The sequence below is a fragment of the Panthera pardus genome, unplaced genomic scaffold, assembly GCF_024362965.1.
Source record: "Panthera pardus isolate Hobbes unplaced genomic scaffold, ASM2436296v1 HiC_scaffold_24, whole genome shotgun sequence".
NCBI classification, from domain to species: domain Eukaryota; kingdom Metazoa; phylum Chordata; class Mammalia; order Carnivora; family Felidae; genus Panthera; species Panthera pardus.
The window spans coordinates 123,603,741-123,628,849 of NW_026526810.1; the positions used below are offsets into that span (position 1 = coordinate 123,603,741).

The 25,109-nt window shown below is 43.0% G+C and overlaps 1 protein-coding gene across 14 annotated transcripts in view; it reads left to right on the forward strand.

Moving 5' to 3' along the window:
• GPR65 (G protein-coupled receptor 65) overlaps window positions 1-25,109 on the forward strand; it is a 143,483-nt gene that overhangs the window by 76,558 nt on the left and 41,816 nt on the right. For 2 of the 14 annotated variants that reach the window (XR_008417285.1, XR_002083588.2), the window contains exons 4-5: window positions 14,138-14,224; window positions 14,713-14,776. The exons of 1 other annotated variant lie outside the window; for it this stretch is intronic. The gene's annotated coding sequence lies outside the window, so the exon portion shown is untranslated. Of the gene's footprint in view, window positions 1-12,075; window positions 13,545-14,137; window positions 14,225-14,712; window positions 14,777-16,327; window positions 16,485-16,674; window positions 18,062-25,109 lie in introns of those variants that run through there. 11 more of the 14 variants (XR_002083595.2, XR_002083594.2, XR_002083593.2 and 8 more) reach the window with 9 other exon arrangements.

Below are 25,109 nucleotides of genomic sequence, written 5' to 3' on the forward strand. Positions count from 1 at the left end.
GAGTGCTTTCACGTACATTCTTCCATGGGCTCTTTGCGTCAGCTTCGAGAAGTGAGCATAACACCAATTATTAATTCACAGATGAAGGAACTCAGAAGCCATTGTCCTCAGAAGCCAACTCCTTTATGTTTCTGACAAGAAAAGCAAGCTGAATATCTAAAAAGAACGTTTACAGATAAATACTAAAGTAATGCAAATGATAGAAAAACGGGTTAAGACATGAAGAGTATTTCCCTAAAGAGTAAACGCTTGGCTAGTGACCATATAAAGGACATTGAACATTATTAGTGAGGAAGGAAATCGAGGCCAGAATGGGGCACCAATTTCCATGCCTTTCCTGGGCAAAAATATAAAAAATCATCTATGATAAGTACTGGGGATGAATCTATCACATGCTGCTGATGGAAATGTGAGTTTGGGAAAGTTGACATAATCTACTAAAGTTGACCAGTCATGTCTCATGACCCAGAAATTCCACTCCTACATATATTCTGAAAATAGAGTCTTACATATCTATAAAAAATGTTCACATCAACATTGTTTCCAATAGCAGAGAAACTAAAAACAACCCAAATACCCATTAACATGAGAGCAAATGAATATTATGAAAAAAATTCATTTCGTGGAATATTATGTAGCAGTTAAAAGTAAAGAGATTATAAAAGCACATACCAACACATATGAATCTTAGCAATATAATAGTAAGTAACAAATAAAGCAAGTCTCAGAAAGTAAATAAACCTATAGGAAAAGGAGAGCAAGGGAATGACAAATAGATTTTGGAGGGAGAGAGCCAGGTGCATGGGCTATTGAAAGGATTCCATATGGGTAGTTCGATAGGTGGAATTCTAAAATGACTCCCAATGACCCACGCCCTTAGATAATCACCTCCCTTTAAGTGTGAGTGGGACCTATAGCTTGCTTCTAATCAACACAACATGGCAAAGGTGATGGGCTATCACAACTGTGATCAAGTTATGTTATATGGCAAAAGTGAAGGGGTTTGAAGATGTAATTAAATTCCTTAACAGTTCAATTAAGTAATCAAAAGAGAGATTATCCTGGGTGGGCCTGACCTAATCAGATGAGTCCATTAAGAGGACTAAGGGGTCAGAGGCTCAAAGCAGCAGTCTTTCTCTCCATTGCTAGCTGTGAAGAAGCCAGCTCCCATGAATTCTATAGCCTCAAGGAAACCAATTCAGCCAACAACCTGAGGGATCTTCGTTTGTCAAGCTTCCAGATGAGATCCCAGCTTGTTCATGACCTAAGGCTTGTAAGATTCAGAACAGAAGAACCAGCTAAGTTATACCCAGATTCCTGCCCTACAGAATCTGTGACATAGTATGTGGATGTTGTTCTAAACTAAGTTTGTGTTAATTATTGATGCAGCAATAGAAAACTAAGGTAGATAAAGATTATTAGCAAAATCTTAGCCTTTGTTTTAAAATGTAGTCCACCTGTATTGATTAAATTACTAGTAAGTAACTAAAGCTCATTCCATCTTCTTTTGATGAGATGCAGGAAAAGAAAGAGTAAACGTTAAATATCCCATTTATGTCTTTGGCTTCATTTATAAAGCGAAAGACTAACAAAGAAAAGATAACAAGGACAGCATGTCCAAACTCTCTGCTGGGCACGCCTCCTGCTTGAAGAAACTGAATGCAAACTGTGTGGCAGAGTCCTGGAAGGGGGCGGCATAGCCTGTAGCACTCTTGGTGACCTGGGGAGGGGGTCACCAGATGGACCATCCAAAGACAGTGACTGGTGCAAACACCTTACCTGACTGGGCATTACTGGAGGATAACAGGCTGATCCCATCAATCCTTTTTATGGAGAAGGTAATATCGTTACTGGATAATAGGGTGCACAGAAATGTGTGCACACCGAGAAGGCAAAAGGCAGAAGCCACAGGTGGTAGAGGACTTATGACGGAGACTAACTGAGTCACCATAATGCTAGTACGATAGTCTAGGAGGATGGACCCATCCCGCTGAAAGGGTAACCAGACAGACCTCTCAGGTGACCACTGACATAATTCTTTATTTTTCTGACCTCTCCGTCTATCCTAAAAGCAAACATCTCTAACTTGAGAAATATAAGAAGGTCTGTGTCTGTCCCTCAAAAGAAACTGCCTAGTTTGTGGTGAAGAGCATGAGTTCTAGATCTAGACTTCCTGGGTTAGTTTCCAAGCTCCTTCACTTCCAGGCAATGTGACCTGGAGCAAGTTACCTAACCTCTCTGCGTCTCTGTTTCCTCATCTGTGAAATGGGGATATTATTAATACTTACCTGATAGGATTGCTGTGAGGATTAAGTAAGTTAATAGTTGTGGGGTGGCCCGGGTGGCTCAGTTGGTTAAGCATCCAACTCTTGGTTTCAGCTCAGGTCATGATCTCACAGTCTGTGGGTTCAAGCCCCACATCGGGGTCTGCACTGACAGCATAGAGCCTGCTTGGGATTCTCTTTCCCTCTCTCTCTCTCTGCCCCTCTCTGCGTGCTCTCTCTCTCTCTCTCTCTCTCAAAATAAATAAACTTTGAAAAATAATAGTTGTAAAGTTCTTAGGGTACTTGGCACATAGCAGAATGGTGTATAATTGTTGAATGAGTAAACCTGTCAGAAGGAGAACTCTTCTTCCCTACCCATGTGGAGGGACGTAAATTAATGTAACACTCTAGGCTGCTCCCCAACCTCTTAGTCACCCCATTCCTAACTTAGCACCCAAGGCGATGGAATGATTTATCTGATTGGAGAGTATATCAATTAGAATTGGACTCAGCCTTGGAGCACCTGGGTGGCTCAGTCAGTTAAGCATCCGAATTCAGCTCAGGTCATGATCTCACAGTTTGTGAGTTAGAGCCCCGTGTCAGGCTCTGTGATGACAGCTCAGAGCCTGGAGCCTGCTTCGGATTCTGTGTCTCCCTCTCTCTGCCCCTTCTCCTCTCTCACTCTCTCACTCTCTCTCTCTCTCAAAAATAAATAAGCATTAAAAATTAAAAAAAAAAAAAAGAATTGGACTCAGCCCTAAGTGACAGGAAATTTAAAATAATCGTGGCTTAAACAAGGTAAAGTTCGTCTCTGTGTCCCATACATAAAGTACAAGATAGGTAGTCCAGGGCTTCTATGAAGCCTCCGGGACCCCCGGCTCATTTCTAGTTTGTATGCCATCGTCAAAATTCAATTTCCATTTCGTGGTCCAAATGGACACTCCAGCTCCTTAGTCTTGGCAGAAGGGATGAAGAAAACTGGGTAGAGAAGCTCAGATAATCACTCTTCTAGAAACTGAGCAGACTTGCTCGTATCACCACCCCACCACACCATCCCCCTTGACCTGGGTCACAGGGTCACACCTAGCTGCAAGGGATAGTGGGGAATCTAGTCTTTATTCTGAGGAGCCACCATGCCCCACCGAAAAGTGGGGAATGTATTATTGTACAGGAAGACGGGATTTAGCTGATAATTAGCAGTCTCTCCTTAGTGAGTTTATAAGGAAACACTCAGAATGCTTAACTTATACACTTGCTGGGAAAAGGCTCATCCTAATCTAGCAGGTCTGGGTTCCTATCTGCCTGATTCTAGGGATCAGCGGTAGACAGTTGCCTTGGCCACCAGTAGAAGCCGTTTTCTCCAATATCGAGTTGGACACCACAAAGGAGATACATTTATCTCCACCTGCTAAACAAGTTTGTCTTCTTTTCATTGTTTCAGAACCCAGGTAGGGAAGCTGGGAGATAGTATTATAGACCTTTCAAGATTTCTGATATAATTCAAGAAAAGACACACAAGGAATTTGTCAACACACACAGGAGTTGTATAGAATTTCCTACACTGTGGACTCATGTCACAGAGAGAATCCGGGGTATATTTGTAGCTACATTTCAATTGCAATACTCCCAGATCCAAATTTATTTGGTGGTTAAATATATCTGGATGTACCCTTTTAAAAAGCTCCAGTGAAAGCAATGCCAAGTCACATCCTCTGTTCTGGGAAGATTTGATACTGAGTGGGATCCAGGGCTTTACTTTAGCGTCAGTCCTCTGGAAGAGTCGGTTTTGTTGGCTCTGAACTGACTATTCTCTACCATGTACTGTTTTAACATTTAGAAAGTGTCCATTTTTAGCAAAATCACAGCTGTGTGCATGTAGCATATTGGTGTGGAGGAGGGTTACATTTCAACTTGTTACATTAGAAAAGTAAGAAAATCACTGACTTTTAGATCTGGAAGGAAACTTAGAGATCATTGAGCCAAGCCCTCTTATGGTGGATGAGAAAACGGAAGCCAGAGCGGAACAGGGCCATATCCCTGGACACTCACACTAATTCATTATAGAACTGGACGAGAGTCCCATAGCTGCCAGCCCAACCTACTTTCCAAACGCCTACTCCACTTTCTTCCACCCTCCACTTTCCCTATAGTCAATACAATTAAAAAAGAAATGAAGTGGGTTACTTAAGTTCTCTGTGCCTCACTTTCCCATCTGTAACATAAGCATAATAATGCCTACCTCACAGAACTATTTATAAAGATTAAATTAGATATAACTGCTACTACTCTAACACAAAATAAGTGAACCTCAAGCAGAGTAAGTACTTGATAGTACCTTTTATCGAAAGAAGACCCCATATATGTAGCACCTGGGTGGTTCAGTCAGTTAAGCATCAGACTTCAGGTCAGGGCATGATCTCACAGCTCATGAGTTCGAGCCCTGCATCAGACTCTCTGCTGTCAGCATGGAAACTGCTTCAAATCCTCTGTCCCTCTCTCTCTGTCTCTCTCCCCCCCCAAAATAAATAAACCGTAAAAAAAAAAAAAAAATTTAACCAAAAGAAAGAGACCCCATATAAAGGTTAAGAGTGCTAAATCGGGACTGATATAATGCAATCATTCTGTCACTTTCCCATTCATTCATTCAGTCAAGAGCGAACAAGCAATTATTGAACTATGCTGTGGCGAATGTTGTTCTAAGTTCTGAGAATATAAGGTGAATCCGATAATGCTCATAGGGTAGAAGAGGTGATAGATGACTAAATAATATATTAAGGACCAAAAGTGAACAGTATATAGTATGAGGTGTAAGAAGTGACCAATTAATTCTCTTGGTTAAGGGTGTGACAGGGAAGGTTAATAGACTCCCTGATGACCTCTGAGAATGGTTTTCAAAGTCAACTAGAAATTTGTCAGGTGGAAGAAAATCCCTAAAAGAAGAAGCAGCAAGTGCAAAGGCACTGAGGCATGAAACACCATGTTATTCAAGTTCCGGGTTGTTAGAGAATAAGGTGCAAAGGTGACAGAACTAGAAGATAAGGTAGACAGGAACCAGCATATGAAGAAAACTGTTCAATCCATGTTGGGGGGTAAGAGTTTGTCCACAGGCCGTAAGGAGCTTGTTGAATACTTTCAAAGAGAAAGACATATGGTCAGAGTACCTTTGGTGTGAGTTGAGGAAAAGGGGAAATCTGGTGAGGCAGAAAGCAAAGAAGCCAGTCAGGAATTGAGGTCGATACTGCAAACTGTTCACCAATATCCTTTCTCCCTTCTTACATAAAGATTAAAATTTTTACCTGGACACCTGAGCTCTTTCCATAATTTGGCTATTGTTGAGAGTGCTGCTATAAACACTGGAATATATATATATATATTATGAAATATTACTCAGCCATCAAAAAGAATGAAATCTTACCATTTGCAGTGATGTGGATGGAGCTAGAATGTGTATTAAGCTAAGAGAAATAAGTCAGTCAGACAAAGAAAAATAGCATGTTATTTCACTCAAGTGTGGAATTTAAGAAAGAAAACAGATGAGCATAGGGGAGGGGAAGAAAAATAAAATAAGAGAAAAACAGAGAGGGAGACAAACCATAAGAGACTCTTAACTGTAGAGAAAAAACTGAGGGTTACTGGAGGGGAAGTGGATGGGGGGGATGGGTTAAACGGGTGATGAGCATTAAGGAGGGCTTGTTTAATGTGTGAGTGATGAATCACTGAATTCTACTCCCGAAACCAATTCTACACTGTATGTTAACTAACTTGAATTTAAATAAAATCTTGGAAGAAAATTAAGTAAGTAAGTAAGTAAGTAAGTAAAATAAATTTTTACCTGGACATAAAGATGTCCAGAGTGAAGATTACATTTCCCAGCCATCTCATTGCAGTGAAGGGAGGCCATGTGTCTAATCTTGCCCAAGGGGATGTGAGTGTAACTTACATGTGAAACCTCTTGGTCCTGACTCAAAAGAAAGGGATGAACCCTCTCATTTCCCATCTCTCCCTTCTTTCTTCCTGAATCTAGGCTCGATGATAAGCCATCTTGGGCCGTACGGATGAGAACAGTATCTAAAGATAGCAGAGCAACAAAATGGAAGGAATCTGAGCCCCTGCAGAGGAAGAGGCCCCATCCCAGCTTGGGTCATTAAATGACAGAGAAAAACACTTCTCTCTTGTGTTTTAAGCCACTATGACTCTCTTCCTAGATGAAAGGAGATGATCCAAGGCAGGGGCAGAAGGAATGGGACAGAGAGAACAGATTTGAGGAAAGTTGTTGGACTTATTCACAGGATGTAGGAGACAAGAGAGAGGGTGTCAAGTGCACCCCTTACGAGCCTTTGTCTGAAGGCTGGGTGGATGGTGAAGTCATCAAAGAAAAAGAATAGAGCAGAATTAAATTACTTCTGAAAATGTGGAAGTTTGCTGGAAAAAATCTCAATTTTCAATTCATATGTTCATCCATCCTAACACCTTTTACTGAACTTGTATAAGGAATTTGCATAAGGAACAGAGGATTTTTTTAAAGTTGCCCATTACTGGTAAAATTGTTTTCTTTTTTTAAAGATGGACATCTCATTGATAGATGAATGGATAAGAAGATGTGGTACATATACAATGGAATATTATTCAGCCGTAAAAAAAAGAATGAAATCTTGCCATTTGCAACAAGATTGCAAATGGATCCAGACAGTATAATTCTGGCAACTCTTTCTCCCCACAGATCCTGTTCCCTGTGCTTTAATAAAACCACCTTTTAGGTCCTGTCCCTGTGCTTTAATAAAACCACCTTTTTTGCACCAAAAGAGAGAGAGAAATGCTGAGCAAAAAAGTCAATCAGAGAAAAACAAACTCCATATGTTTCACTCATACGTGTAATTTAAGAAACAAAACAAATGAACAAAGGGAAAAGACAGAGAGAGAGAGACAGAGGGAGAAACTAAAAAACAAACTCTAAACTATAGAGAACAAACTGATGGTTACCAGAGAGGATGTGGGCGGAGGGATGAGTGAAATAGGTGATGCGGATTAATGACCACACTTAATCACAGTGAACATTGAGTAATTATAATTGAGTGTAATAAGTAATTATAATTAACACTGAGTTAATTATACTGGAATTCAAATTTAAAAAAAATTAAAAGACATCTCAGCTGTAAAGGCTGTAAAGTACAGAACTCTCTAGGCTATGTACAAGCATGTTGGACCTTTCACTGCTTAAGCTGTTAACAGAAGATTATCTATCACCTGGCTTGGTGTTGTTTCAGGTTTGCCTGGAAAAGGGAAGTGTGTGAGGCATGCTTTTTGCTTTAAGATTTTTTTTTAACGTTCATTCATTTTTTAGAGACAGAGAGAGACAGAGCACGAGTGGGGGAGGGGCAGAGAGAGAGGGAGACACAGACTCCAAAGCAGCCTCCAGGCTCCGAGCTGTCAGCACAGAGCCCGACGCGGGGCTCGAACTCACAGACCGCGAGATCATGACCTGAGCTGAAGTCAGATGCCCAACCGACTGAGCCACCCAGGCGCCCCTGCTTTAAGATTTCATAAGAGCTCACATGTTTGTAATTGAGGTGGTGGGAGTAAGGGAACGTCCTTGAGGTGAGGATAATTCCACATAGCCACTCTTTTAGTTGTGCCATAATCCTCAGTATCCAGAGGAAGTCCATTTTAAATTGAATTGTTGGGACAGAAAAAAATGTATGTGTATGCATTTCCATACATTTAAAAACACAGCCCTGCTTAAATAATCTCTGCACATTTTCACAGCAGACTTTCCTTTTTGCACTATTTATCCTCCTACACGAGCAGTTTAAATAATCACTCCACATGATACACCAGACTTCCTGGGCAAAATAGCTTTTCCTATATTGATTAAAAATTCAAAGTCTATCTATAAATCAGGAAAGTCACTTAACATTCATGTCAGCATCCATGAATGTTAGGCTGCTTCAAACACACCCTAAGATAGGCTTCTTAGACATGAAATAAACAAGAAGGAAGATCAATGAACTTATTTATTCCATGTGTCTTAATGGCTCATTGGGACCGTGCTCTTTGCTCCGGTCTGTCCCCCTCAGAATGCTCCATTACCAGTCAAATGAAGGCATTTCTCAGCTTTGTCAGACAAAGAGAAAGCATTGGTATCACTAACTGGCATTCAGTGCAGTTCACCTGGTTATTTCCTGAAAACCTACTATGTGCCAGATCCTGTCTTAGGCCTATGGGGATGCAGAAGTAAATATGGGACAGCATTGCTCTGATACAGATGCAAGAGAAAAGCTCAGGGTCCTGGAGGGGGAGAGATGAATCCCTTAAGGTTGGGATCCAAACATGCTTCCTAAAGATTCTTACATTTGAGCTGAACTTCAGAAGGGAGGAAGGGCTGGATGCTGGACCTGCCAAAGAGGCTGATCTGACGCTCCAGGCAGAAGGAACTAGCTTCCGCAGGTGCTGGAAGAAGACGGCAGGAGCCTCGTGGAAGTGGACTGTGGGCTGTGCAGGAGGTATGTTTACGAGCTGAGTTGTGTGTCCCCAGCACTCCATAACCCCCAGTACCTCAGAATGTGCCTGTATTGGGGGAGAGGGCCTTTATAGAGTTAATTACATTAAATGAGGTCGTAATCCTATACAACTGGTCTCCTTATAAAAAGAGGAAGTCAGAACACAGACAAACACAGAGAGGTGAGGAGAGGACATAGGGAGAAGGTGGCTTTCTGCAAACTAAGGAGATGAGGCCTCAAAAGAAACAACCCTGTGACACCTTGTTCTTGGACTTCCAGCTTCCAGGACTGTGAGTGAAAAGAAATCTCTCTTGTCTAAGGCACTCAGTCTATGGTATTTGTTGTGACACTCCTAGTAAACTAACACAAGGTATAACTCATCAAAGTTTGTTAAAGATTGTCAAATGCACCACTCTTAACCCTCCCGTTAACCTTGCGAGGTACATGCTATTGTGCACATCTAAGAAAACTGATACTCATGGAGGATAGGTAACTTGTTCGAAGTCACACCTCTGTAATAGCAGAAAGAAAAATTAAAAACTGGAATCCCGTTACGCATATTTTTAGCCACTTCCTTTTACTTAGTGGAATTATACTGGACATCTCTTGTGTCACTAAAAATCTGAAACGGTCCATTTAGGCTTCCCTACCTCAACTTTGAATAAGTTGCCTGGGGCATCTATGCCAAACAAAAACATCATGAAAACTAATATGGGAGGAAATTGAACATAAATAAGATGCTAAAATGGGTAGGAATTTAGTGGTCACCCAAGAACATGATAAGAACATGGCCATGGCATTTCATGGACTCTGGAAAGGCAGTCCTAGCCTGTGATACTCTGGGAAGAGCACTCTCATCTTCCAGGACCCCAGGAACCACAGAGCACTGAACTGGAAGGCTGATCCCTCCTTATCCCTGAGTCTCATAGTCCAAAGGGAATAGTGACAGCTGGGATCACCTCACAGTCTAGTAAAGCAGGGAAAGAATTTTTAAATGCATCACAGCAACATTCCGGAAGAGTTGGTAATGGCTTCTATGATTTGGGAGATAAAAATTGGGAGTTCTATTTTTAATTTTTATATAGAGATTCTCCAATTCACTCTGTATAATCATTTTCAGAGTGGTCTGGGCGATCATTTCAAGACCATAAGTCTAGATCCAGTGAAACCCATTCAAGAACCAGTATCATTCAAGGAGAAAGAAAAGAAAATATCCATTCCCTCCTAGAAGCTTACTACCTGGTTGATGACATGGCAAAATCTTCTTTAAAAAGTTGGAAAGAAAGGAAAAAGACAGGAACACACTTAAAGCGGCCTTCAAGCCATTTTTGTAAACAATCTAATTAAAGAATCGATGTGAAAATCCTTTGTGAATTTCAATGGACCGTGACAGGTTAAGGAGCTTTTATTACCTGTTCCCCAAAGAACAAATACTGAGCTTTTTCTGGGCGTCAGGCACTGTTTTGTTGTTATTCATAACAAAAGGATACAAGTTAGCGTGGTGGAATTCAAACTAAGTCAGTGGTCCCTGGAAGAACCCAAATAAAGGAGCAGCCCAAAAGGGTTGAGGAGCACTGCCCCAACACTGCCACAAACGTTTTGGACACTCTCGTGGCTCAGGGGCATCGTGGACAGGACACAGTTTTAAATTCGGGCCTGGGGCTGGGCTCCCAGCTCCACCTCTGTGCTTATTTGACTCAGTTAAGTCACAAAAAGGTCACTGATAATAATACATCTTAAAGAGTTTCTAGAAGACTCCATACTAGTATGCATCTGGGCCACACCCAGGGTCTAGAGAAATGGAAACTTATTATTCTTACAATCCATATTGGCTTCCCAAGGCAGCCATAACAAAGTACTAAAAATAGGGTAGCTTAAAACAACAGTAATTTCTTTCTCATGGTTCTAGAGGCTTGCAAGCCCAAGCAGAGTTGGTTCCCTCCGAGGGCTGTGACAGAGAATCTGTTCCATGCTTGTCCTAGCTTCCAGTGATGTTCAGCGATCCTTGGCTTGTAGACGCATCACTCTGGTCTCTGCTTCCATCTTCTCATGACCTTCTCCCTGTGTCTCTGGGTCTCCACATGGCCATGTATCTTCTGTGTCTCTCTCCTCTTCTTATAAGGACACCAGTCATATTGCATTGAGGGCCCACCCTATTCCAGTATGGTCTCATCTCAACTAATTTGATCTGCAACAACCCTATTTCCAAATAAGGTCACATTCTGAGGTGCTAGGAGTTAGGACTTGGGACATATCTTTTGAGGGGGTGCACAATTCCACCCATAATGGGAGTTTAATTTCAGCTTCTCATTCTACTCTATTACAAACCAGCCAAGTGACCTTGAATGAGGCACTGCCTCTGATCCTTAGTATCTGCACTTATAAATGGAGATGATAATGATACTGACCTTATACATTGCCTTGAGAATCAAGACAGACCATAAGTGACATTGCTTGTGAACTATAGAGCATTGTATAATTTAAATTAATCATAAGCATTCCTCTGATATCACAGTCTTTGGATGCCTATTCTAACCCTAGCAGTCTGCTTCTGCAGCCCCTGTGAACTATCAGATGCACCACAGTTCCTTGCTTGCTTTCCACAGCTCCAAATAGGACATGTTATTAATCATTAACTCTAAGTGAACTAAATTATGCCTGTAAATGATTGGACTACGGCAATTGAGTTACCTGACAATTTCCGTGCAAGTCACAGAGCTAACCTAATGGAACGTGGCAGCTCTTTCCTATAGCACATTCTCAAAATTTGATTATTCTGAGGGAGAAAAGATTCGTTGGGAGCCTCACTCAAATTGCCCAAGGCCTGTTCAGCATCTGTATGGAAAGATTAGGCTTTGGGAGTGAGGACCTGGACAGCAGCCGGCCCGCCTATCAGTCATCTTTCTCGGGCTCTGAATGGAGCAGAATTGATGTGTCCCTGGTCTTGTAACCTTCTGCAGACTTAGGGACTGTGCTAACCCATGAATAATGAAATCCACTATTAGTCATAAACTGGAGGAGATCATCTGCATTTTGACTCCAAGAGAACAATTTAAAAGGAAATAGGCCTTTGCACTTTTATAGACCAGACACAATCAGGCCCTGGAAATAGCCCTCACTCGGTTCCTCATTCCGCGCGTATTTATCGCGTATTGCCGGTATCCTCTTAGGGAGTGATATAAAAGAAACAAAACAGAGTACCCAGGCCTCTGGTTTACTCTCTTTTGATCCTGTGCTGGAAAAATGTAACTTCTCTTTTCTCTGTGTCCATATGATGCTTCTTATCATAAGTTATTACTTATGGCCCCCACCAGTGCCTCCAGACAACCTCCACCACACCGCTGTGAACACTCAGTACCTGAAGGTTAAGCCTGGGGTTTTCACCAGCCTGAAATGGCAGTGATCGCAAAGAGGAAGATAGGACACCGGCTCAATATCACCGCCATTGACAGGGCTGGATGCTACTCCTCCCCAGCTCGCCCTTCGCCAGAGGAGAAACCCCACGATAGCTGGAATCGTCACCGGCCATGCGGCCTGCAGATCCACCACTGGTAGCCCCCCAGTGGACCCTCCTACAGAGGTATTTCAACTCACAAAAGGCATCACACTGACCCTTTGAGGCCAAGGTCGGAGCAGAACAACACCCGATGTTCGTGTGAACTATTCCTAACAGATGGGCCAGTTGGAGAGATCAAAATGCCGGACACAATTTTAGCAACATGGAACCTTGAGGTAAATGAAGGGTCACGGTTACCTCCACCCCAAGCAGAATGACCACAGATATGGGCTGTGGTCGGCAGAATTCTAAAGATCACGCAGATATATTAGCGTCCTGAGTACTCATTCAAACACCGTTATAGGTCCTGCCTTGAAGGCATTTTACAGGTGTAATTAAAACATCAAGCACCAAGTTGGCGAACCTTTAAGACAGAAACCCAGCGAGTCATGTGAGCCCTTTACAAGCAGAATTTTTCTCCAGCTGGGAACCGAAGTCAGGGATTTGAAGCATGGGAAGTATTCCATCAAGCATCACTGCTGGCCTGAAAATGGAGGGGGACACAACAAGGGAGGCCGGGGCTTGCAGAAGTGGCCAGCAGCCCCTTGCCAGCAGCTAGCAAGTGAACAGGGACCTCGGTTCGGCTGCTGGAAGACACTGGATTCTGCTAACGACAGGAATGAGCTTGAGAGAGCACTCCGTGCTCCAGGTGAGAACACAGCCAAACACCAGCTTCATTTGAGCTGGAACCCAGCCATCCGTGCCGGAATTCTGACCTACAGCGCTGAGAGCGGATAAATGGGTGCTTGCTTTATCAGCTTTATTGACACATGCCTCACTATAAAAGTCACCATTCTGAAGTGTACAATTCAAGAGTTTTCAGTAGACAAAGAGATGGGCAGCCGGAGCACTGTCTCATTTCAGAATATTTGTCTCACTCAAAAAAGAAATTCTGTACCCATTAGCAGTCCTCTCCATCCTTCTGGTCCCTGGAAACCACTGATGTACTGTCTGTTTCCACGAATTTGTCTTTTCTGGCTGTTTCCTGTAAGTGGAATCCTACAGTATGTGACCTTTTGTATTTGGTTGCTTGCATGTAGCATGTTGTTTTCAAGGATCTACCCACGGTGCGGCGTGTTATCAGGATTTTATCCCTTTTAGGGCTGAATAATATTCCATTGTATGAGTGTATCACATTCTGTGTATCCATTCATCAGTTAATGGGCCTTTGGATGTTTCCCACTTTTTAGTGATTATGAATAAATGCTATTAGGATTTGTGTACAAATTTCCCACGGACATGGCTTCTCATTTCCCTTAGGGTATATACCTAGATTGGGATTGCTGGGTCAAAGAATAACTTTGAGGTACTACCAAACTGTTTTCTAAGGTGACTGCCACATTTTACAACCCTGTCAGCAATGTGTGAGGGTTCCAATTTGCCTACATCCTTGCCAACCCTTGTTTTTGTGTGTTTTGTGGGGTTTTTTTCTGGTGGTGGGGGAGTTGCCAACACTTGTTAATTGTCTGGCTAGTGGAGGTAAAGTGTTATCTCCTTGTGGGTTTTTGTTTTTGTTTTTGTTTTTTGAGAGACAGAACACGTGTGTGCTGCTCTGAAAAAAATTTTTTTTCTGTAAAGGGCCACACAGAGGAGGGGCAGGGAGAGGGGGTGCGGAGAGAATCCCATGCAGGCTCTGAGCTCAGCATGGAACCCCACAGGGGCCTTGAGATTGTGACCTGAGCCAAAATCAAGGGTCAGACACTTGACTGAGCCACCCGGGCGCCCCTTTGCTGAGTATTTCTTCATGGGCTTTTGACCATTTCTGTATCTTCTTTAGAGGAATGTTCTATTCAAATACTTTGACTTTTTTTTTTTTTCAGGGAACTGCCAGACAGGTCAAATAGTGACAGTTCTCTGGGGAGAGACTCTTGGAAACCTCCAAACTTTTTCAGCCCCTTCAAGTGGAGGTGAGGCTTCCGGCTGTAACTAGGTATTCCTAGTTACAAGGTTTGCAAAGCTGTTGGTTTTCAAAGCTTCCGTGGAGCTTGGGAATGGAAGGTGGAAATAGGGCACTTTAAAATGCCTACAGTTCACTGTTCATGCCAAGATTAGCTGGTATTCTTGAATTCTCCTTAGATCATTGCAAGCCTTTGGTTAATTTTACAGGGTTCTGAAAAAGTTAATTTGGACAATTTTTGCTAATGTCCCCATTGCTTCTCTATAGAGAAGACTCTCAGAGACTGTTATTTGGCTGTTTCCAAAGAACTTCCCCCGGGTCTTACTTTAAACAACTAAGTTTGTGGGAGTTTATGTAGCAATAGAAAACTAATCCATGAGTCAAGGCTAATGACACAACTGGACCACAGAGCTAGGGTCCCACCTTCTAATATTGCAAGGGTTATTGTGACTCTTGGGGGTGGCCTCCAATTTACCTATTTTGTGGTTTCTCCTTTAGATCTTTCTTTTTTCTTTATGCTTCAACAGACCCTCCACTCCAATCCAGGAAGAGAAAGCCTTAGGTAAGAATCTTTTTTGTGTTTTAGGAGTATTTTTCCATGATGCTTGCTTTCAAAGTGGCAAGCAGTTGTTTTGTTTATTCATTCAGCAAACGTGTATTGTGCAGTGGCCAGGGTGACCAGCTGTGCCACTTTACCTAGGACGTTCCATTTTGTAGCACTGATCATGCTTCATTCCAGAAAATAACCAGTCACTGGAAAACTGAAATGGGGTTTTAAACCCTACAATCGCTCAGGCCTGTGGTCTAGGGCAGGGGTCAGGAAACTCCTTCCATAAAGGGCTGCACACAGAGGGATTTTAGGCTCTGCAGTCCAGATGGTCTCCCTTGCAGCTCTTCAGCTTGGTGTTTGTAACACAAAAACAGCCCTAGACAATGTGTAAACAAAAGGCATGGCTATGTTTTGATAAAACTTTATTTTAAAAATAGATGGTGATACAAGAGGATCTACAGATGGCCAATAAACAGAGGAAAAATTACACAACATCACTATCCATCAGGGAAATAAAAAAAATCAAATACACATCAAAGCCACAGTGAGAGATCACTTCCCACCCCCTAGGATGGCTACAGTCAAAGAGACAGACAATAGCAGGTGCGGGCAAGGGGGTGGAGCCACTTTGGAAACTAGTTCCGTAGCAAATCGTGTTGTCAAGCATAAAGTTACCCTTGGACTCGGCAATGCCAACTCTAGGTATGTATCCCAGAGAAGTGAAAACCTGTGTCCACAGAAAACTTGTGCACGAATATCAATAGCAGCCCAAGACAGGAATTGCTGAGTCAGATGGTATGGTTCCTTCCGCGGCCTAGGGTCGTCTCCTCTCACTCAGGTGCAGGCTAGCGCCCAGCCAGAAACACGAAGATACTCTCTGGGGCTCTGTTCACTTACTTCCCTCCTCTCCAAATTACAGCCACATCGGCACTTCCAAATTCCTGTCCCTGGGGGTACCTGGGTGGCTCAGTCAGTTAAGCGTCCAACTTCCGCTCAGGTCATGATCTCGTAGTTCGTGAGTTCGAGCCCCGTGTCTGGCTCTGTACTGACAGCTTGGAACCTGGAGCCTGCTTCAGATTCCATGCCTCCCTCTCTCTGCCCCTCTCCCTGCTTGCGCACACGAGCTCTCTCTAAGAATAAATAAACATTAAAAAAAAATTCCTGTCCCCGTGTCCAGCACTCAGAAAGACCATCAGGCTGTGTCTGGATGCCTCATTCCTTTCCCCTATTCTCAGAGACCACAGACCAGTGCTGCCCTCTTGGCCCAGGGTCATACGTCATTAAATCATACATTCGACCTGCTTTTTTTCCGTTGCTTGTGGTGGGAGGGATCAGTTCAGTCTGTTATCCCATCCTGACTGGAAGGGGGAGTTCTGTTTTGCCTGCTCCTGCACTTTGTAGAAATGGATGCATACAGCAGGCACTCTCTTGTCTCCGGCTTCTTTTGTTCAGCATCCTGTTGGCGAGCACTAGCCGTCTTGGTGCAGGTGGCATTCGCCGCTTCATTTTCGCGGCTGTTTTTGTATTTACACATATTTATTGATTTCTTGCCATGTGTGCCAGGAACCGTGCCAAGTTCTAAGGACACAAGTCTCATCACGAGAAATACAGTTCCCACTCTCGAGAAGCGTATAATCTTGCACGGGATCCAACAAACCATCGCTCAGCGGCAAACCCAGCCCGCTGCCTGTTAAATAAAATTGTATCAGACACAATCGTACCCGTTCATTTATACATTTTCTAGGGCTGCCTTCGTGCTACGGTGACAAGAGCTGAGTCCTTGTGAGGGAAACCACATGCTAGCCCACAACGCCAAAGATGTTTACTAGCTGGCTCTTTGTAGAGAAAAAATGTGCTGATCCCTTGTCTAGTGGATAATACTAGTTTCTTCTTACTATAACACACTACAGACATGGACACCGAGGCTCAGAGAGGCTAAACGACCTACTTGACCTTACCCAAGTCTGTCCAGAGACATGCTCGCAAGTGTTTAACAACTGGCTCTCCAAAAAAAAAGAAAAAGAGGTATGTATATTATACGTTGTACTTTCATCATAAATTGTAAGACTCAGGGCGCCTGGGTGACTCAGTGAAGCATCCGACTCTTGATTTCAGGTCAGGTCATGATCTCACGGTTTGTGAGTTTGAGCCCCGCGTCAGGCTCTGCGCCGACAGTGCAAACAAAGCCTGCTTGGGATTCTCTCCCTCCTCTCTCTCTCTCTCTCTGCCATGAACACAGCCCGCTCTTAAATTTAATCTTGATTATTAGCATTTACCTCATCACTTTTTAAGTCCAGACCAGAGATCAGCAAACTTTTGTTAAAGGGACACACGGTAAATATTTTAAGCTTGGTGGGCTGTATGCTTTCTCTTGCAACTACTCAACTCTGCCATTGTCTCCTGGAAGTAGCCATATAGACAATATGCATATTAAATGGATGGGCCTGAGGGCACCTGGGTGTCTCCATCGATTAAGCATCTGACTTTGGCTCAGTCATGATCTCACAGTTCGTGGGTTTGAGCCCTGCGTCGGGCTCTGGGCTGGCAGCTCAGAGTCTGGAGGCTGCTTCAGATTCTGTGTCTCCCTCTCTCTCTGCCCTTCCCCCACTCGCACTCTGCCTTTATCAAAAAAAAAAAATGAATAAACATTAAAACTAAATGGATGGGTCTGTATTCCACTAAGACCTAATTTGCAAAAACAGATTGAAGGCCCACAGGCCATAGTTCGCCAGCCTCTGGGTCTAGACAACCAAGAATATAAATAAAAGACCTGACTTAAATTTTTTTTTATTTGCGGGGGCAGGGGCAGAGGGAGAGAGACAAAATCTTAAGCAGGCTCCACACTCAGCACAGAACCGAATGTGGGGCTCACTCCCACGACCCTGGGATCATGACCCAAACCAAAATCACTAGTCGGATGCTCAACTGACTGAGCCACTCAGGTGCCCCAGAAGACCTAATTTATACTATTTGCTAATCCCACCGGAATTTCAAGCTACTAATATGACATCAGTGAATGGGAAGTTAGGAAGACACGAACATTCACCTGTTGGGATGAGCACTGGATGTTGTATGGAAAGCAATGTGACAACAAATTTCATATTAAAAAAAAAAATGAAGACACGCACAGTGGGAGAACAGCGTCTCCCACTTAATAAAAGGAGAGAGATTCATGAAGTACTGAAAACATAGTACTTAAGATAGGAGACCCGTGGAATATATGAGGCATTTTAATGCTCTGTCTTCCTGCATCATTACTAAGGCTCTTTGGCCATTTTCTCTAAAGAGAAGTTATAAGGCAAAGGAAAATTTCATATTCTACATCAGACTAATAAATGTTTTGGTTGTAGAATACCAATTAACATTTTAAGTAGCTAAAGCTATTGTATTTTCTTATGAAATGATGATTCTTTAATAGAATGGCCTCAGTAGATTTCAAACATGCAAGGAAAGCGAGTTTCTAAAAGCCACGTGAACAAGTTTTCCTCCAGCACCTGATTTTTTGCTGGGATCTAAAGGGAATGATTGGGGGCCGCCTGGGTGGCTCAGTCGGTTGAGTGTCCAACTTCAGCTCAGGTCATGATCTCGCGGTCTGTGGGTTCGAGCCCCGCGTCGGGCTCTGTGCTGACAGCTCAGAGCCTGGAGCCGCTTCAGATTCTGTGTCTCCCTCTCTCTCTGCCCCTCCCCCACTTGCGCCCTCTGTCTGTCAAATATAAACATTAAAAATATTTAACATACAAATAAAAAAAAATAAAGGGAATGATTGGTTCTCAACAATAAGGCACAGGTATTGCTCTAATTTACCTCAGGTTCTACTGAAATTCAGTGACAGCTAAAATAACCAGACCAAGTGTCCTCAATAATTCAACAATACAGTTTATTTTAAAGTTCTAGTCTTACATACATAGATATTAGAGCCTATGATGATAATGTGGATATAACATTACTTGACTAGAACTCATTACTTATTAACAAGAATTTGGGGAGCACCTACTAGATGCCAGTCACTCCGCAAAGGAATGTGAAGGGTACAGAGGCGAACGACACCCCCCCCCCCCCCACCGCCTCCCTCTCCATTCCCACCTCTACTGCTCTGGTCCAGGCCCTTGGCCATCTCAGGATGATCAGGCCATTTAACACCACTTCTTACACCCTTCCGCTCACCTGGCACACTACCGGGTCAATGTGCCTAAAATACAGCTTCTGGGATACCACTTCCATGTTCAAAAACCACAAACTCCTTCCCCTAGCATTCAAGGTCCTCAACAGTTAAGTTCCTTTTCCACCTTGTCTCCCCCTGCACACATTTTGACTTCAACTATTCTTTGCCACGGAAATTTATCTTTGCAGTCGGGACCACCACCCTTTTGCACATGCTGTTCTCCTTGCCTGGAATATTCTGCAAGAAAGAATCCTCCCCGTCCTTCTGAGTCCAAGCTTTAATCAGGCTTTTCATCTTGCCCCCCTGTCCACGAGGATCTCTCTAGCTTCCGACTTCCTTACATTTGATCCTTACTGCAATCTTTTCCCCACGTGGTGGGATCAGTGTGACCTATCCGCTCTATCAGCTCTATTAGAAAGGGCTCTTTAACTTTAAGCAAGGTTTGAGCCCGCCTCCCCCGCCCCCACGGAAAGATATTTATTGAAAGAATAGTGGGGCAACTTACGTTACTAAAGGATTGAACAATCAAGTGGCAAAGGCAGAGGTGCAGCTGGAAGTCAAGAGCAACTGAAACTGAGCACTTCCTGGACTCTGTCTTGCCTCTGCTTCTCCTGGGTAGACTGTTTCTTCTCAAAGTGGAGGACTTCTCCTATGTGGCAGGAAATGGGGCATCCGCCAGTTGCTGAATGTCCCATTGAATAATGCCTTCTTCCCCTGGACTAGAAAGCTTATTTTTATCCTCCAGTTAGCAAGATACTAGGAAAGGATTCAAACTGCCTTGACATAGGCCAGGTACCCATTCCTGAATCACTCAGCTGTAGCTAAGGGGTAGTGTCGTTTAGTACATATGTAGCTGTGAGAAACCAGCTCCTATAGATCCAGGGCTGTTCCCAGAGTAAAATATTTAGGAATAAGACAATACTACTAAAAGGTGTCTCGTACCCTCCACACCTTGACTTTCCAGTGTTGACTGCTGTGAGTATGCGTGCTTGTCCACGCACACACACACACACACACACACACACACACACACACACACACACACCGTTTTCAGGGGACCTGAGTGCCATAGTCCTAAATGAGGGTCTCACTGAAGTTAACACAGACATGCCCTCTGGAATCGGGGTAGTTATCAGGATGTCCCTCAATGCCCCAGGACCGTGACTTGTGATGCCATTTGTCAGTTTCTTCAACCCTAGCACTCTGGAGTAAGGCTTTTAGATTCCTTAAAAGCATAGCCACTACCGCACCCCTGTTCTCTTGGCCTCTGAACCCCTACTCCTACAGGACTTCAGGTCTTACCCAGTGAGTCAAACTGGGGTGTGGTCTCTAGCACCATACTATTCAGAGCTGCTAGATATGCTCCATTGTATCTCCAGATCCACTCTCCAAGCTGCTCTGTGCCTTGCAAAGCTAACGTGGGTAGATCACACGCAAGGGTTAACTTTCCCTAACTCTAGCTTCTGGCTAGAGTATAGCTACTAGGGAGTCCCTGCAGGAGATACAAGGTAGAGGAAGCCGAGTAAAGTCAGCACATTTATCCCCCCAGTTTCCTCCCTTGGGGTTGCCATGGGCTGACTGCCTCTGCTAACTGAAGATCACTGTTCTTCTCTGTCCACATGGCCTCTCTCTCTCCACACTCCCTTAACCACTCGCAGTTCTGTTCTCTACCTCCCAATTCTTGTCTTGGGTCATGACATGTAACAAAGCTAGAATACTATTAGTAGCTTTTGGGCATTCAGCTCAAGACAGTAGGACTCTTTGAGAATAATTCACTGGGATTAGGAAATGGGAGTTTCATGGTGTCCATACGGAAGGGCTGCTTGCCTCACTTCTCTACCCAAAGGATATGAAGACCTTACTGCTTGCTCCTCACTCACTCACTGTCACCACTTTGTTCTCTTTGAGGAGAATATTATAGGACTGACTAGACAGTGGCTTAGGAGGCTCCTGGGATCCTGAGGTATGATCCTGGGACCAAGGAAATCAATAGAGGAGTACTGGCTACAAGCAGGGATCAAGACAAGGGATAGGTTCCCAGTACACTGTAAGAGAACCGAACGTAAGAGACTGCCCACAAGACCTAGGACATAGGACTTGGGGCCACAGAGAAGCCTGGAATGAATTGCATAAAACAGGAACCACTCACAAATCCTCCCTCCCACCGTGGACCAGCAATGGACTCAAGGATGACACTCAAACCTGAAGTAAAGAACTCCCAAATATTCTTCTGGAATCTGAAGTATGTATAACCTGCTGGGAGCTAAGATTGTTTAATAATGTAGTGTCCCAGTCCCTTATGAAGGAACTAGTCCTCTGTTACATTATGTTGAGTCCAGGGTCAAGGGATCATTTCCCAGAGCCGTAGCTGTTGGTCTTCTATGACCAGGCAGCCCTCCATGATTACCCTGTCCAGTCACCTGGGTCACTAAAATAAATAAATAGATAAATGGATAGATAATAGAGAGATAGATAAAAGGGCTTTTAAAAACCAATCTTTTTGAGTTAGGTTTCATTTCAAAGAAATGCTACTACAACATAACAATAAGACTGAGATTGAAACAGAGTTGCATTTTTTTTTCCGTAAGGACCACTGTCCCGGAGGGAATAAAATAGAAAATTAGCAATAAACAGGCCAGCTGCAGGTGTGGCACTCTCTTGAAAGCTAGAACGATATATATTCCTTTGCTCTTATTGCTGTGAAAGATGATCACCAATTTAGTGTCTTGAAGCAACACAAATCTGTTATGTCCCAGTTCTGTAGGTAAGATGGGCTCGGCCGGCACCTCTGCTCTCGGGTCTCAAGACCCAAATCAAAGTGTCGGCCAGCTTCAGCAATTCAGTGAGAGCTTCAGAAAAGAAGGTGCTTCCAGACCTGTTCAGGCTGTTGGCAGAATTCAGTCATTTCTGGTTGTAGGACTGAGGTATCATTGGTGACTGTCAGCAGGAGGCTTCTCTCAGCTTCTAGAGCCTTGATCACGGTTCTCTTTACCTTTAAAGTGAACAACAGTGAGTAACATGCTTCTTGTGCTTCAAATCCCTCTGTCTTCTTTGGTCACATTCTTTCGTCCCCAGCTGGAGAAAGTTCACTGCTTTTAAAGGCTTGTGTGATTAGAGCAGCCCCACCTAAATAATCCAGAATAATCTCCTTACCATAAGGTCTGTAACCTAAACTACATCTGTATAATCCCTTTTGCCATGTAGTGTAACATATTCACCGTTTCTAAGGATTAGCATGTGGACATCTTTGGTAGTCATTTTCCCTACCACAGAAGACACTGAAGCTAGGTCATGGCCAAGTGCAGAGAGGGAAACAGTTTACACCAAGACAGATGCCACGTTCACATTGGAATTTTTTTTTTTTTTTTTTTAGTTATCTTGTTTAATCCAACATACTTGGAAAATGCGATGAAAATACATGTTAATTTCAATATGCTTTTCTGATTACATGTATGTGATATTCATAGAATACATATATGGTCAAAACCTTGGTGTTGCGTATTTAGCTCACTCAATTTATGAAAAATAACTGCCACATAACCTAGTTAGCAAAACCAGTCCTCCTTATCAAGTTAATCAAATCAGACTGTCAGGAGAAGACAACAATTCTGACTTAATTTTTGATCCAAATAAATGCATTCATGTACACAATCTGCTGAAAAAGACACAAATCGCAATGGTAAGCTTACACTACTGTAGGATGAACTACTAAAGGTTGTCAAGATTATAATTAGGCAGATCTAATGTCATTGGTTTATGGATTTTTATAAGTTATAAAGTCAAGCATAAGTCGATTTGCTGTTTTTCATTAACTCGTAACAGTTCAAAATTTAATGTATAGTTAAAAATAAGAAGCTCTTTGTGAAGGGAGCCCAGGGGAAAAAGCAGGAGGGTATGCATGTGTATACCATATGCAGATATTTGGCGTTGGGGAATGTCATGGAGGGAATTACCTTGACATAATGGTAGTTTCCAACTACCTCTCAACTAGCTCTCAGGCAAGCTATCTCAAAGGTCACAGAACAGAAAGGTTCACATTAAACCTTAAAAATCACATTAAAGATTCAAATTAAAATACTTGAATCCCACAAAGCTGTGATTTGATCAAGTTGAAGCACAAGGAGAAGCAAGAAAAAGACATGGGGTAGGCTAGCACACTTAGCATGGGGTACAAGCAGATGGACCAAAGCAACTTCGCCATCGGGCACCTTGGACGTAGTACTTAAGGGCCCCCAACACTTTTGGGGCCCACAAAACTGTTGTAACTTCTTTTAAAATCAGAAGAAGAAGAAAAGAGTATAATCCAGCCTGGATTATGTTAGTCTTTCTTCCAATGCCGTAGGAAAATATAATTTTAATATTTCTTGATGCAGGAAGGGGCCCAGGAAGAAAGGCTCAAGCGTCCTGCAGCCCAGGATGCGAAAACAACACTACCTAAATCTTGGGTCGCACAACATTTACATCTTGTCTTTCCCGCATCAGTATCTCCCACTGAAGGTGGGCTTATGAAAACCAGAGTTGAGGTTTGAACAAGAGGGCTTAGCAGGCAGAAAGTGCCTAGAGCCAACACAAACACCATCCGAGAGACTCAGAACACAGATGCCTGGCTATGGCAACAGCCTGGCAGTTAGCCTGCTCGATAGCTCCGGGTTTTGGCTGAGTTTCTTGGGCAGAGCACAAGTGGGGCCAGAATAGGACCATACTGGGAACCTCCGGTGGGTGGCCAGTTTCAAGATGCCCAGAAGTGGCATCCTCTTTATTTAGAATTTGGTCTTCCCATGTCTTTGTATCTGTAAGTAACGCACATTTGTTCTGTCACACATTCCACTTATTCCATCTTCAACACACCTTACAGGTTACTTACTGTCTATACTTAACACACTTACCAATTCTGCCTGTGCCTCACAAGCTCTTTGTTTGCCCATTATCTATCCCAAACGTGTCCTATCAATTTGGCCCATATCTCATAAGCTACTACTAGCTTTCTTGCCTTGTTTTATACACTTGTGGGTTTTATCCATCCCATTTGTTGTCTCGCCTTTTATAGAAAAACTAAACATTCTCAATTAATATAGAGAACACACTACAGGAAAAATGAAAACAGAATAAGGTGTGAGACTGAGAAATAACACCGTTAATGTCATCAGACATTGTGATTGGACATGATTTATGCAAAGAAAAAGTTCTGTTCCACAAAAGACCACGTGCTTCAACGTTTCACCAATGCTTCCGCCATCCTGTTTTCTACTTCTTATCAGGAAGATGGACAGAATGAAACATTTTATAAGTTGAAGTAAGACAAGCAGGCCAGGATTATCATAAACTAAAAGGAGACACACAAAAGTTTGATCCACAAGCTTTATCCAAGGTAATTTGAAAATCTGATAGCTCCTGAAAATATTTCAGTTACATTTTTGTTTTTTAACTAACCATCACTGATCGCTTCTGCTTGGGCTACTCATAGGTGCCTTTCTTTCCAGCTAATGACTTGTCCCAGGGATAAGCACTGAGAACAACTGAGAAGGACCCCTTACATGAAATCTGTTGGGGGAGTGGCCACAAGGGAGAGAGCCATGTTTAGCTTTTATTATTTCTTATCAATATTTTCTTTGCTCTATCTTCATCAAATTCTCAACAGCTATGCATTTCTCAGGGACAGTGATAAAAGAGCAGATAATTACATGAAAGTCAGGTCCATGGCCTAGAGTCAATGTACTTCTGATTGCAGAATACAACCGTAGGGGCCCAAATATCCCCCATTTCCAATGCCATGCTTCGTCTTTAACAGAAATACACATAAGACATAAAAGGAGAGGAAGCTTTGGGGGGTGGTCTTTAATTTCACCAATTAAGAGACTCTTCCCTCAAGTCAGTATTTCAAATGGACTGTGCCCTGGCCCAGGGCTGGAGGGGAGCGGGGTGTATAACCCAAAGCCATGGGTCACAGTAAGAACTGGAAACGGTAACGTGTTTATCTTTCTTAGATGCAGCGGAAAATGGGCTATGGAAAGGGGACGATGGGAAAGAACAGCTTTTTAACGCCAGGAAAGAGATGCCCAGGGATCCGAGTACCCCAATTTGAAGGCACTGGTCTGTACCACACAATTTAACTGATAATTGTGTATTAATACCATCATCACAAAATATTGTAATCTGATGAAATTTTGAGAATTCTAAGAATCA